Here is a 16,493-nt window from a genome sequence, read left to right as displayed (position 1 = left end):
CTTCAGTTATGCGCTATAGCGCATACCTGAAGCGCAGGTATACCTGTATTAGGCATTATAATAGCAGTTTCATTTAGTACTTATGACTTATTTCATGTTAACAAAACTATATGTAACTTGCAATCCGATACAACAGAAAATGGAGGCAAATCGCACTCAATATTTAAAATGGCACATAGATTAAAGCCAACCACAAAAACTGGAACATGCTATCTTAATTGCTGGAAAAAACATGGCTCCCGTACCAACTGTAATCGCTGAAACGAGACTGAAAATATGGATGAAAATGGCTGCTATTTTGAGGTGACATTTTGTACGTGGCACCTTCACACTTCAAATCACAAACCATATCGCTTCAAATAAGCCTACTGAATGTTGTATATGTGTTGCGTAGGTTGTAGGTAAAGGAAGGAAAATCTGTCATAAGGATTTTCGTGGGGAAAATTTTCGAAAGGAAAATTCGTCATGGATACCACCCGCCACGCACAGTGGTTATGTCGGACTCCTACCGACTAAAAACCTCACGAAGTTCCATCCTACCGCTGACGATGGAGCACAAAGGACCGACAACACCTCGTTACTCCGTCAGCGGATGTCCACAGCAGCAGACCCAACACTGGGACACTATGTGCCCCCAAACACCGTTAGAGGAATGCCGGAACCACAGCACGCCAACCATCCCGAGGACCACACTGTGAACGACGGACCACCGTGTGTCCATCACCCACAGGTCGAGGGCTAGGCTTCGTGGGGAGGGCAATTCCCTTACCACGTTCCCCATCCTCAACATCTCCCTCGCCTATCCCAAAACTGGACAGGCGAGAAACCAGAGGGGGAAGTCAGTGATTGGGTGGGTGATGAAACACTCATCACCAACCACTCAACACAGCCACACCCTCCGCTCCTGGGGTGATGCCCCATGGGTGCGTCTACTGCGCCTTTTGCTCGGGACACTCATAGGGACGCGCAGACAACCCTCCTTCCTGCCAGGTGAATTAGCCATGGCCATTGGCCAACAATATCAAATGAAGAGAAATTGTTAACCATGTTACCAGGGTACACCGGCCGAAGCGCTGCTGCTACCCGCAACACTCAGGCACACGGGGAGGTTACCTGGCTGGTACCCCAGGTTGTATAGCCTGGCTACTTTTTACCCCGGAAAATCAAAGAATTTCCGTGGGATTTAAAAATCAATATCCATAACAAGAACAACAAGAAGACCGGTAACACAGAATAATGGATTATTCGTGTACTTTCATCCCAACTTTATTTACGTAATGGTAAAGTAAAGAAAAGAGACCTTTTGTGGCGACATTTACAAGGTATCTTGTGATGAAATCGGAGGTAGGGTGACCAACTTAAGACTTTTTTTTGTTTTATTTTTGTACGTAGACAAAAGTTAACCCTCGAATCATTTATTCCAACTGGGTACCATTGTACGTTTTGATTGTCAATTGTGAAATTTGTAAAATAATGATTTAGGTGATAATTAATTACGTTAACTTACAACTAAAGCCGCGAGGGTCCTAAACGTGCCCAGGTCTGAGAAGAGCCCAAAACAAAATCAGCTTCCTAGAAGATCGCGGTCTAATTTGAAATGGGTATGACAGTTTTATCATAGGATCTCCAACTCAATTCTACACGGCACCGCACTGGAACGCTAAATCAAAGCCGAAGTCTATCAGACCATGGGAGGCTATTCGCTAATCATTTTGTGAACCAAAAACGCGACCTGTAGAGGCATGCAGCCTCTTTTAAGACCGGCAGCTGCGAAGAAAGCAACACACTTTGCAGCTGTCACTTAGAGAACACAATTTGAATTCGGAACGATTCAAAATATCTTGCTGGCCTGGACGAACCCCGGGCAGCGCATTCAACGAATTCACTTCAGATCATCAAGACCGCAACACCTCGGTCTAGCATCAAGCTCCGGCCCTCGTTTTCCTACCACAGTTTTAATTATAACCAAGGCATATATTGTAAATAATAATTGTTCATGTAATACAACGTAATAATTGTAGCGGCATTTCATTTATCAGTTATCATACGCTGCACGGCTGCTACAGACCATCCTCGAAATCTTCGATATAAGGCTACCCTACTCGGAAGCCACGATGGATGGAAACGGTTCCCTACTAATTATCTGAAAGACAGCAAGATTGGTATTGATCTGTCTGTGTGCCATTCGAGCAGTCGTCGCAAAAGGCAACTTTGCCAGTTTACTGATAGATAGGTACTTCAAGAGACAAAGGTAACGAGCTAAAGGAAGTTAAAAGGTACTATGTAAATAAACGTGAAAACTTTGAAGAAAATATGATATATACACATAATACATATATCTATATAAACATATAATTATTATTATTATGTACCTACTAGTTATATTTCGTGAACAAATCGCAAAGACCTTCTTGAAAAACGCGTAAGCGATAGCACTTGAACTTTAAAATTCCGGTTTTGGCGTAACTCCGGAGCTTCAGAAGATTACAGCATCGTTTGTAAAACCGAAGTTACAGTCTTCATAAATTGTGCATATGAAATTAGGTAAAAGTTATCCAATTTTATCGCTGGAAAACAGAAAAAAAAAATAAAGAATTTAACTAATTAATTTTACCAGGTCGTAGCATAAAGTTTCCTATTCATTTTTGTAACCGATTTGTTTTATGTTTCATACTTACCAGACTTGAATATTCATTTGAGCGTGTTAGATTTTTGGTTACAGAGTGGGCTTAAATATTGATGACTAATAAAAGTTATCATCTATCTTTTAGTTAAACTTGTAGGTAGCTATGATTTTGTCAGGTAAAGCCTAAATATTAAATCATTTAACAGTTAAAATCAAGCAAAGCAACTATTGTATTATTTTGAAAAGTAAGAATCCTAGTCTGGTTTCTAAAATAGAATAAATTAATAACCTAACCTATACTTTCACTTCAATAGATAAAAGTAATTGATTATAAAAAGAGGGTAGGTAGTAAATACATAAGTAAAACAAACCAAGCTGAATAATAATAATTAATCGTTTATTCAAAGATCTTTCATATTTTAATCTTTATAGATCTATCTGTATTTTATTGTATTGTTCAGTATAGATCCATTTATTTAAAGATGACTCTACCGCCCGTTTCGCAAAGGTGTTTAGTCGTGTAGAAGAAAGGGCAAAGAAACTCCACGACACACGTCTTTTAAAAACCATTACTACATACAATAAATAGTACATATTTGTTAATTATACTAATTATAATAAAATATAAGAATACTTAACTTTGGTATAGCCTGCCGCCCTTGTTTGCTCTGAAGTGAAGGAATTCACCGTTTGAATTATAATACAAGACTGAAGTCTTTTCTATTTGAATTACAACCCAAGAATATGTTCACTGTTTTCATCACAATACAAGACTGTCCCCCTCTGTCGAGGTAGGGTACTTTTATAAACACTGTCATCGCAAACAAGGTGGAAGTCGGCAGTCACGTGATCTTAATATTTATTTGAAGGTTGGTACATGTACCAACTACCAACCTAACAGTATGTTGACAATATTTAATTAACATTAATAATATCACTAGTTACATTGTATTTACGGATTACATATTATTAATTTGACAACAATAATTAATGACATAATAAATGGAAGGTTTACATATTATTTCACACAATAACTTGACAACTATATATTACATCCGGCAGTATAATGTCGATCTTAGTATATTGACAGTATTTAATTTACAACTAATAATTAGTGACATGTATTGATAATTTGCATCATAATATTTTACATATTGTCTTATTCCTAAATACTATATTAAACTGCAGTAAATAATATACGATATGTTTTATAATATCATAACAGTGACTACATTGACACCGTATAGGAATAACGATTCCGTTGAAAACAATTCTATGAATATTTATTTGAGACTCAAAGTTTATAATTGGGTCAATTCATATAAACATAATATCTTATATATGACACGGCCATACTGACAAGTACTTCGCTCTCGAAGTACATAGGGGAAAGAAAGGAAAAGAAAAGAAAAATGCCTAGCTAAAAGCTAAAAAAAAAAAAAAATATATCTGTAAGCTACCAAAAAAAAAAATATCTGTAGGCTACAAAAAAAAAAATATCTGTAAGCTACAAAAAAAAAAATCTGTAAGCTAATAGCTAACCTATTAGTTAGAGATCCCCCTCTCAGTCCTCTCACCTGCTGTGCGTGAAGATCTAGACCGAGTGGGTCAGTAACTCAGCAGACTACTGCCTCCGGCCTTTATTGCAAAATACCTATTCCCGCTGAGTGGAACATAACGGTAGAGCAACAGGGCGGTCATCAGCAGCCTAAATAAACTACCTAACTATCTGCTCCCCATAAATATTATGGGCTTGTACCAGAAACAATTACTAGATCACAGTACTAGCATTTGTCAGGTTCAAGACGTCTAACATTATCAAACCAAAAACTTCTTTTAAAAAAAAAGAAATGTTAAGAGAAGTTAAGAATTAGTACTGATAATGATTAGTACAAGCAGAACTAACTAACACCTACCTAACAATCTGCCCCCCATAAAAATATGGGCTTGTACCAGAGACAATTACTAGATCACAGTACTAGCATTTGTCAAGTTCAAGACGTCTAACATTACCAGACTAAAAACTTCAAAAAAAAAATATTAATAGAAGTTAAGAATTAGTACTGACAATGATTAGTACAAGCAGAACTAACACCTACCTACCTAATGATCTGCCCCCCATAAAGATATGGGCTTGTACCAAAGACAATTACTAGATCACAGTACTAGTATTTGTCAAGTTCAAGACGTCTAACATTACCAGACTAAAAACCTCTTAAAAAAAAGTATTAATAGAAGTTAAGAATTAGTACTGGCAATGATTAGTACAAGCAGAACTAACACCTACCTACCTAACGATCTGCCCCCCATAAAGATATGGGCTTGTTCCAGAGACAAGTACTAGATCACAGTACTAGTATTTGTCAAGTTCAAGACGTCTAACATTACCAGACTAAAAACCTCTTAAAAAAAAGTATTAATAGAAGTTAAGAATTAGTACTGGCAATGATTAGTACAAGCAGAACTAACACCTACCTACCTAACGATCTGCCCCCCATAAAGATATGGGCTTGTACCAGAGACAAGTACTAGATCACAGTACTAGTATTTGTCAAGTTCAAGACGTCTAACATTACCAGACTAAAAACCTCTTAAAAAAAAGTATTAATAGAAGTTAAGAATTAGTACTGGCAATGATTAGTACAAGCAGAACTAACACCTACCTACCTAACGATCTGCCCCCCATAAAGATATGGGCTTGTACCAGAGACAAGTACTAGATCACAGTACTAGTATTTGTCAAGTTCAAGACGTCTAACATTACCAGACTAAAAACTTCTTAAAAAAAAGTATTAATAGAAGTTAAGAATTAGTACTGGTAATGATTAGTACAAGCAGAACTAACTAACCTAATTTTCTATATGTCCTTGTCTCATTTGGGATTATTAACCTTTTGACCGTTTGACCATTTGACACTAAAAGATTTTTTTTTTTTGTTTTTCTTCTTTCTGTCATTTAAAGTATAAATTATTAGCATATTATATCTCTTATTCGGCCATTCTGAAAAGTACTTCGCTCTCGAAGTACATAGGAAAATAGAACATTGTAGCCAGTGAAAGTAAATCAACTGCGGTAGCAAAATACTGACATGAAAAAAAAAAATATATATAATGGTGTCATTCGTAACAAAGTACCGACGTATATAAAATAGATTATATATAAATACGATTGTGTTATTCGTAACACAATTAATATTCAAAGATTCAATGTCAATGTTACTGCCATGAAAACTAAGATAGCTAGACGTCAGACCGAAATTGGATTATTATAGAATTTGTTTTATTTGTTGTTATAAAACATTGTGCCTATCTTTTGCTATGTGAATAAACATCGTCTTTATTTTATGTTATTGTATGTGATTTCTTCCTTCCTTCCTCTTTCAAAACAACTCGAGAAAACAAAAATTATAAAATGTTATAATGTAGTTGTTCCTAGAATAAAATGGATGTATTACTATTAGTAGGAAGACTTATTAAAATTAGGTATCTATATTCTATATACTTGATTGGTTTGCTAAATATAGAAACAGTAAGGATATTTTATTAGTAAGATTAAAAATCAAACTATATTTAAAGGAAATAATTTTTAAGCAAAGTTGTTTGAAAAGAGACAAATGAAAATACTCGAGTGACAAAAAAATACGTAAATTGTTTTAAGAGAGAAAAGAAAGTGAAGATAAAATAGTTCTTTTTTAATGCTTAGGTTATGTAAATCATAATTTAGAAAATACACACAGCCTTCAGACTTTTAGCTGAAGTAAATGGATATGATAATATTCTTGAAAGCAAATCTATTGTTTTGTTGTTATTTTTGCTTTGATAGAGTATTATAATTTTGTGATTATTTCACAAATACATTTTATATAAATCGCTCGGCCAATCTGACGCCTAACTAGATTTACCATTATCTAAATAAAATTATCTTAATCTAGATTTGTCTTATTAACTAAAATTATTGTAACCACCCTCACTAAAAAAAAATAAACACTAGAACTTAGCTGTAGCATTGAATTTCACCAATGGAGAAACGTTTTAACTAGCGGTGCCAAACTAGCATCAAGGCCACTGACGACAGGGTTGTCCATCGCTCTCTGGCTTTCGGATTACCAGCACCAAGTGCCGTTGACGACTGGCAGAAGCCTGTCGCTTCGAGGAGAGGCCGCATCCACGATTACTGAAAGCATTTGAAAAGTATTAGTATTAAGACAAGATCTTATCGAATCCCACTTCTGATGTTAGATTTCTGGTTACAGAGTGGGCTTAAATATTGATGACTAATAAAAGTTATCATCTATCTTTTAGTTAAACTTGTAGGTAGCTATGATTTTGTCAGGTAAAGCCTAAATATTAAATCATTTAACAGTTAAAATCAAGCAAAGCAACTATTGTATTATTTTGAAAAGTAAGAATCCTAGTCTGGTTTCTAAAATAGAATAAATTAATAACCTAACCTATACTTTCACTTCAATAGATAAAAGTAATTGATTATAAAAAGAGGGTAGGTAGTAAATACATAAGTAAAACAAACCAAGCTGAATAATAATAATTAATCGTTTATTCAAAGATCTTTCATATTTTAATCTTTATAGATCTATCTGTATTTTATTGTATTGTTCAGTATAGATCCATTTATTTAAAGATGACTCTACCGCCCGTTTCGCAAAGGTGTTTAGTCGTGTAGAAGAAAGGGCAAAGAAACTCCACGACACACGTCTTTTAAAAACCATTACTACATACAATAAATAGTACATATTTGTTAATTATACTAATTATAATAAAATATAAGAATACTTAACTTTGGTATAGCCTGCCGCCCTTGTTTGCTCTGAAGTGAAGGAATTCACCGTTTGAATTATAATACAAGACTGAAGTCTTTTCTATTTGAATTACAACCCAAGAATATGTTCACTGTTTTCATCACAATACAAGACTGTCCCCCTCTGTCGAGGTAGGGTACTTTTATAAACACTGTCATCGCAAACAAGGTGGAAGTCGGCAGTCACGTGATCTTAATATTTATTTGAAGGTTGATACATGTACCAACTACCAACCTAACAGTATGTTGACAATATTTAATTAACATTAATAATATCACTAGTTACATTGTATTTACGGATTACATATTATTAATTTGACAACAATAATTAATGACATAATAAATGGAAGGTTTACATATTATTTCACACAATAACTTGACAACTATATATTACATCCGGCAGTATAATGTCGATCTTAGTATATTGACAGTATTTAATTTACAACTAATAATTAGTGACATGTATTGATAATTTGCATCATAATATTTTACATATTGTCTTATTCCTAAATACTATATTAAACTGCAGTAAATAATATACGATATGTTTTATAATAGTAGTGTTGAATTGGGGATCCTGTATCAAAATCCATGGGGATTTTGGATCACTCTCGCTAACGCTCGTTCGCTACGCTCACCGTGATACAAAATCCCCATGAATTTTGATACAGGATCCCCAATGTAGGCTACTGTCCACAACAACACATTAAATAAATGGAGTATTCCTAAATCCAAGCAACAATTAATCACTATCAACAGTGAGACAAAATCCTCAATGACTAGTTATTGCGGATCCTATATCATACGCCCGCACCGCACAGTGGATGATATAATACGATGAGTTCGACGAGACTGCGGCATTCATAAGAAATGCGAACGAGCCCATATGCATGATAATTTTACGTCTAAAAGTTTGCTCTCGCATAGTTAACCATTTGATTTGTTGCGCTCAAATTATTTTTGTATATTGATCGTGTTTCTGCTTGATCCGGCATTGCTGTATTCATTAGTATGAATTTCGATCGATTGATTCGAGGCTTGCGCATACTTATAATAGGTTGGATAAAGGTAGACTCTTTAAATGTTTATAGCTCATCAGAAATATATTCGTATTACATTAACGATTGCTTTTCCACATATCGGACATAACATTTTATCCAACGATAAAGCACATTTAGTACACGTTATAGCATGACCACATGGTATATAACACGCAGCTACTTCTTCTACAAGACAAATTTTGCAGCAAAGTGTTTCTTTAATATTTTCAACACATAATATGTTTCTGTCTGCAAAAGAACTTATTATATTGTTATTTACAAATTGTTCAGATACTTTTGATGCACCACAAACATCTTTGCTATCACTTTGTAGGTATGTTTCACCCTTCACAAGTAAAACATAGGGACAGGACGGAAACCAGCGTGCGTGCTCCGACCATGGATGATCTTCGATGCCCCAGTCTTTGAGCCTGCCATCACAAAAGTAACAAATCACGCGATCACTATCTCCTGTATAAAAAAAACCAGCATCAGCCATTTCTTGAGGTTTTTGATTTAAATCTTGAGGCCAGGTATCAAAACTTCGCAATCTTGCGATTTGAGTTGCATAGCGAGGATATTTAGGATATATTAACTCCATTCTGATCTACAAACAATGAATTTTGGATAAAGATTTATTAGTAAAAATATATTATAGCAGATTTCTAGTAAGGTGTGCAAGCTTATCATACATTATTATTTATCGAAAATTAATTCTTTAATGATGAATTTAGACACATTTCCCGCTATTTAAATATATTTCGATTGTTATAAATACTTTGATAAATAGAGATTAATGGACGAAAAAAATACGTACAATGCGTACTAATATAATAAATTCACTGATGCCCCCACGACTTCATCTGCATGGATTTAGGTTTTTAAATCCTGCGGGAACTCTATGATTTTCCGAGATAAAAAGTTGTCTATATCTCTCCAGTTCTTTTACTATACCCACGAAAAATCATGTCGATTCGTTGCTCCGTTGCGACGTGATTGAAGGACGAACCAATAAACAAACAAACAGACACACTTTAGCATTTATAATAAGTATGATTAGTGATGCAAAAAGGCGTCTGTCTAAACTAAAGACTAACGGCTGAATCTTGCCGAAATTTGATACACAGACAATTCACATCTTGGAGACGGATCCAGGATATTTTTTGACGTCGAAAATTAAAGGATTTCCACTCAAGTTTTAAATCAAATTCGCAAGGAAGAAGATTGAAGCATCAAATAGGAGCAAATATTATTAGACCTTTCACAAATTTTATACCTACCTATGGAAAGTAGTAAAATGTATAACCTTTTAACATTTTAACTATCGCGAGTCCGACGCATACCATTCCTTTTACGGTTAGATCTCAATTCACTGCGTAACTATAAACAACAGCGTCTTCCATGCTTCAAAATCGAACACCTATAGCTGATGCGGCAATAATTTATACGTAAGACAGTGTTCATACGAATGTATAAATCTAGTCTGATTACTTTCGCAAATATAAGTTTTATGTTGTGATGATTTAGTGTTTAAAGTTACATGCGCAAATGTTTAAATCTAATTTATTTCAATCCATTTCGTTTATTATGAAAGAGGTTTTAGAATTCGAGCGTATAAATAGGTCGATCCTAAGCGTCACCATTCCTTTCTTTCCGAGTTTTGGATACGACGACAACAACAGTCGAAATAAAGTATGTAAGTATTTTTATTTTATATGTTTATTTTTGAATTAAGCAACTAGGTACCTATTGAATTTTTATTTGGAGTTTTCATGTTGATAGTTACTTAAATTGTTTTTCAGGGCCTCTTCATCTTTCATCAATCCATTTGACGAAGACGAAGACCCCATCGCTTTGGTGCAGCCCCCATCAACATCGAAGTCTCTTAAGAAGAAACGTGAGGTGAAGCGGAAGAAGACGATCAAGAAAAAGGAGGTGACTTCTTCTGCTCCGAAGAATCCGTTCGAATCGAGCGGATCGGAATCTGAACCCGAAACGTCTCCAAATACACCTACGAGTCCATCTGTTAAGCGGAGGAGGTTTATTACCGAATCTGAGGTGAGTTGTCTTATTTATATTTTATTGGATTAAAGCTTTTAAAAGACTTCCCAATAAGAATGTTGTTAGGCAATTGGTCTGTATATAAATTTATGAATATAGTTTGTTAAAGTTATTATTTTGTTAGGGATCATATCCGAAGGGTACCAGTGGGATCCTATTACTAAGCTACCGCTGTCCGCCCGGACGTCTGTCTGTCAGCGGGCTTTATCTCATGAACCATAATAGGTAGAGAGTTGAAATTATCGCAGATGATACTAAATTGAATATTTTTCAATTTCAGGATGAATCTACTAGCAAGCCAGTGCGCGCTGCGAAATTGAGAAGTTTTCTCAGTCGGCGCGTTGCGTCGGGGTATACATCCCAATCAGACCCATCGAAGAAAGGCAGCTACTACTTCGAGCTGCGCGTCTACAACTCTGAAGAAGTGGAGAAACTCGCGAACAATGAGCGTTGGAAGCATGCCATCTGCACACTAAAACTTGCAACTGATTTAAATTCGGTGGTATGGAAGTCCCTCACCAAATTAATTGATGATAGTAAGGCTGAACTAAAAAATATTCAGCCCATTTTATACCCTGCAAATGAAAATAATTTCTAAGATAAATTTTGTAAATTAAATTTTGTAAATCTTAGAAATTATTTTCATAAATAAATTCAAAAAATATTTCATCTGCAACATATTGTATATAATAAGTATGACAATTAAATTACTATCTTTATGTTTGTGCCTGTAAATATTTTTTAACGTGTTTTTTTTACAGAAATTACAAAGCCTAAACCATACAAAGCCTAGACCATACAAAGCCTAGATCATACAAAGCCTAGACCATACAAAACCTAGACCATACAAAGCCTAGACCATATGAAACTAGAAATATAAAAACTAGAACCATATGAAACTAGAACCATATAAAATTAAATTAACGTGTTTTTTTTACAGAAATTACAAAGCCTAAACCATACAAAGCCTAGACCATACAAAGCCTAGATCATACAAAGCCTAGACCATACAAAACCTAGACCATACAAAGCCTAGACCATATGAAACTAGAAACATAAAAACTAGAACCATATGAAACTAGAACCATATAAAATTAAATAAAAATGTCTAAATGTTCATATCGAAAGATTTGAAGTTGGGATATTAATAACGTGATACTTACAGCCCTTATACTCTTACTAAGTCTGCACATTGTCTGAAAATAACTAGATTACTTTATTTTAATACAGTCATCTCATAACTATCCAAAATTTAAAATCTAGAACTGAGAAACTAGAACCATACAAACTAGATACTTGACATGTTTGAATGTTGATATCGAAACATCGCATTACTTCCATTCTATTAATAACTGTTTACTGTTTATTAGCCAATAGCTTGATTTATTATTTAGCTGTATTTCCTTACCGATTTTTTATACGCAGAATATTAAAACCAGAACTGAGAAACTAGATACTAAATAGATAAACAAGATAAGCAATTCTATGAAATTGAAAATGTTTTTCTGCAAAGAGTGTAACCTTTATGTTAAAACATCTATATCGTCACATAACAGAACAAATACTCATAAATCTAATAGTTTATTTCAATCTAGATATGAGAATGTGCAAATTATAAAAACGGCTTTTAGAAACAGAATAGTCAGTTACAAAGTAAATCCGACCTCTACAACTTTAGTTCCAGAGAGTTTTTTTTCACAAATATTTAAAACCACACGCGAGATCATAAATATATCTCTAAAGAAACACACTGCCATTAAAGTAAATTTTGAGTTATTTGTTTCGTATATTTTACCAAAAAATTTTGAAAAGTCTATTAAATCTTTCAGTACTAAATATGGTATTATAGTCCAAAGTACTGATATTGATAATTTTTTATTACAATGTGCTCAAAAGTTAACTTGCAAATGCGCAGAATTCGAACAGTCAGAATCTGGTTGGACAATTGATTCTATCAGTCATTTGGAGATAAATATTAATAAATATAATCCTCTGAAAGGTGGATCATATTTGGCATTACCATCACATATAAGAAATACAAAATCATGTCTAAATATTCATAATTTCGATGATTGTTGCTTTTTATGGTGCATTGCTGCTAAAATGTATCCTACAAAACTTAATTCCAATAGAGTTTCATCATATCCTCATTATTCATTGCTTTTTGACATAAGAAATATGACATTTCCTCCGGGAATTGAAGATATTAAAACCTTTGAGAAGAACAATCCAACTATTAGTGTAAATGTTTATGGGTTAGAAGCCAATAATACAGTTACAGGTCCTTTGTATGTGACTTTAGCTCGAAAACTTACCCATGTTAATTTATTATATATTACTAAAAATGACAAAGCCCATTACTGTTTGATTAAAGACTTTGGCCGACTTGTGCGAAGGCAATTAACAAAACACAAGTCTAAAATATTTTTATGTGATGAATGTTTTTTATATTTCGCAAATGAACAAAAACTACACAATCACGATTGTGCTAAAAGACAAACTGTACTTCCAGAAGATGGTAGTAAGTTGCATTTTTCAAACTATGAGAGAACTCAAAGAATTCCTATCGTGATATATGGCGATTTTGAGAGCTTGCTTTGTAAATATTCAAACGAAAATAAATCTCTTTATACTGAAGATATACAAACACATGAACCATCTTGTTTCGCTTATTACATATGTTGCCATTCTAAACCTGAGCTTAATGACTTTGTAAGCTATCGCGGACCAAACTGTGGTAAAAAATTTGTTGAAAGCATTACGCGAGATGTAAAAAGATTGCACGGTATTTTAAATACAAATAATCCAATGTTTCCTCTTACTACCGAAGAGTTGACTTCATATAATGAAGCAAAAATTTGCTGCATCTGTAAAACAATGTTTAAAAAATATGATATAATAGTAAAGGATCATGACCATTTTACAGGTAAATACCGAGGCCCTGCTCACAACACTTGTAACATAAATGCAAAAAAATGTACGTTTATACCGATCATTTTTCATAACTTGAGTGGTTATGATTGCCACTTATTTATTAAAGAATTATCAGAAATTACCGGAAAAACGAGCTTGATACCAAAATCTAAAGAAAAATATATATCATTCACAAAATTTTTACCTATTGATAAAACAAATGCTGCTCAACTGAAGTTTATCGATTCATTTAATTTTTTGAGTTCGGGTTTGGATAAACTGGCAAAGAGTCTTCATCCGAATGATTTTCAGCATATGCGTGTATTTATTAAGGATGAACACTTATTAAATTTGGCCTGTAAAAAGGGTGTCTATTGTTATGATTATATGGATGCATGGGAGAAATATAATGAAACAAAGTTACCAAAACATTCGATTTTTTTTAATAAACTCACAGGTGAAAATATTTCCATTGAGGATTACGAACACGCTTTAAAAATATGGAAAACTTTTGGTATAAAAAACTTAGGAGAGTATACAGATTTATACTTACAATGCGATGTCTTATTACTATGCGACGTTTTTGAAAAGTTCAGAAATATGAGTTTAGACTATTATAATTTAGACCCCTGCTATTATGTATCATCTCCATCTTTAAGTTGGGACGCAATGTTGTTATATACTAAAGTTGAGCTTGATTTGATTTCTGATGTGGATATGTATCAGATGTTAGAAAAAGGTATTCGAGGTGGTTTAGCCCAGTGTTCATTGAGATATGCTGAAGCAAACAATAAATATTTACCATCCTACAATAAAAATGAGTCAAGTACGTACTTAATTTATTTAGACTGTGTCAACCTTTACGGTTTTGCTATGATGCAAAAAATGCCAATGCGTGACTTTAAATTTTTAAATGAAAATGAAATTAAAAATTTTGATGTAAGGAACATTTCTAAAAAAAGTCAGTGTGGATATATTCTCGAGGTAGATTTATGTTATCCGGATAATATTCATGATGCTCATTCAGACCTACCATTTGCTGCGGAAAAATATTCTCCTGCTCAAAATCAAAGCAAAAAATTGGTGGCAAATTTATATAATAAACATCGTTTTGTTATTCATTATATGCACTTGCAAGAATGCTTAAAGAATGGTTTATTGCTTTTAAAAATATACAGAGTGCTATCTTTTTATCAGGACAACTTTTTAGAGCCTTATATTTTTTTAAACACAAGTCTCAGACAAAATGCCAAGTCTGATTTTGAGAAAGACTTTTTTAAAAAGCAGAATAATTCTATTTTTGGAAAAACGATAGAAAACAAAAGGAAGCAGGTTGACGTAAAACTAGTAAACGTTTGGAGAGATACTACAAATAATACTAATAAATTGAATGGAGCGGAAAAATATATTAGTGCACCGCATTTTCACAGTTTATCAATTTTTTCTGAAAACTTAGTAGCTATTCAATTGAAAAAAACAAAAATTGTCTTAGATCGACCAATATATATTGGATTCACGATTCTTGAACTGTCGAAAACGCATTTGTATCATTTTCATTATTCGGTCATAAAAAGAATCTATGGAAATAATGTTCAGTTATGTTATACGGATACTGATAGTTTACTATATCTTGTAAAAACTGATGATTTTTATGAAGATATGAAAGATAACATTCATTATTTTGATACTAGCAATTTTGAAGATGATAATATTTTTAATATGCCGAAAGCTAATATGAAAATACCTGGATATTTTAAAGACGAAATGGGAGGAGAAATCATTTCTAAATTTGTTGGTTTACGCGCAAAATTATATTGTTTACTTTCTGAGAAAAAAACTATCAGTAATGCAAAGGGTATCACGAAGCCTGTGACAAAAAAATTAAACTTTGAGAAATATAAGAAAGCCTTATTTTGCAATGAAAATATAAGAGATGATATGTTTGTCATACGATCAAAAAATCATCAGGTTTTTACTCAGAAAATTAATAAATTAGTATTAAATAGTGATGATAATAAAAGGCAAATAATGGAAAATGATTTTAAAACTTTGCCTTGGGGGCATTACAGCACGATTCTTTAGTAAAAATATTATGCTAAGTACCTATGTATTTTACAAATTTTTATGTGTCTAATTTTAATATTAGTTTTAATGGTAATTTAGCATTTAATAAATTTGATTAAGTTTACCACAGTGTTTTATTTCAAATAAAATCACAACATATTTTATATTCCCTTTATTAATTCAACCAATTATTTACATTACTTCATAAACTTAGTACTTAACATAAGATTAACGTATTATAAAAACTTACTACTTAATGGAAAATATTCGGACTACAACTTACTTGCATGATATGAAAATATAAAATATACTTTATACTTTAATTAGAACTCATTTATGCTTTTTATTTTTACAATCGCAAAATAACAATAAAATAATATTAAATTTAACTATTCAGGCACACTTAGCTTTTGTATAATCCTATTAATTAAATCTTCTGTAGCATCCATCATATTGTCATAATTATCACTCACTATGTACTGTACACTCAAATTAGTCTTTGCACTGTTCTCCTGTTCTTTACTATCAATTTCAAGTATTTCAATTTTTATAATGTGGCTTCCCTTTGCTTTATTTTTCCGTATAACAAAAGATGAATCTGGAGCTGGTGAAATCACATGATCTATTTTTGGAAGCTTCTTTTTTAAAGACAATTTATTTTTCTTTTTTATGGTTTTCAAACTGGTGTTATTTTCAAGTGTTTCATTATTTTTTTGCTCACGTAAAGCTTTCAATCTATTCTCTTCTTCTCTTTCTAAAATAGCATCCAAGTCTTGAGCTCCATAAAATGGATTATTCATACTTGTGTTTCTTTCGTCATCCGTGAAATAAAAGTCCGACATGATGCTGTAACAAAATACAAAATTTTATAAATATAACAATAAAACAACATTTATAAAAATATCAATAAACAAATTCTAAAATAGAAAAGAATACAGTCAAAATATTATATAAGTAATTTTTTTCACTAACCA

General features: G+C 32.9%; 1 protein-coding gene across 1 annotated transcript in view; it reads right to left on the bottom strand.

The window, feature by feature from the left end:
• Positions 1-16,493, bottom strand: part of LOC123870540 — a 174,448-nt gene that overhangs the window by 90,685 nt on the left and 67,270 nt on the right. The window lies entirely within an intron of this gene.

Source organism: Maniola jurtina, chromosome 12 (assembly GCF_905333055.1).
Source record: "Maniola jurtina chromosome 12, ilManJurt1.1, whole genome shotgun sequence".
NCBI lineage: Eukaryota > Metazoa > Arthropoda > Insecta > Lepidoptera > Nymphalidae > Maniola > Maniola jurtina.
The sequence above is the reverse complement of the archived record's forward strand: the minus strand, read 5'-3'. Positions and strand labels throughout refer to the sequence as shown.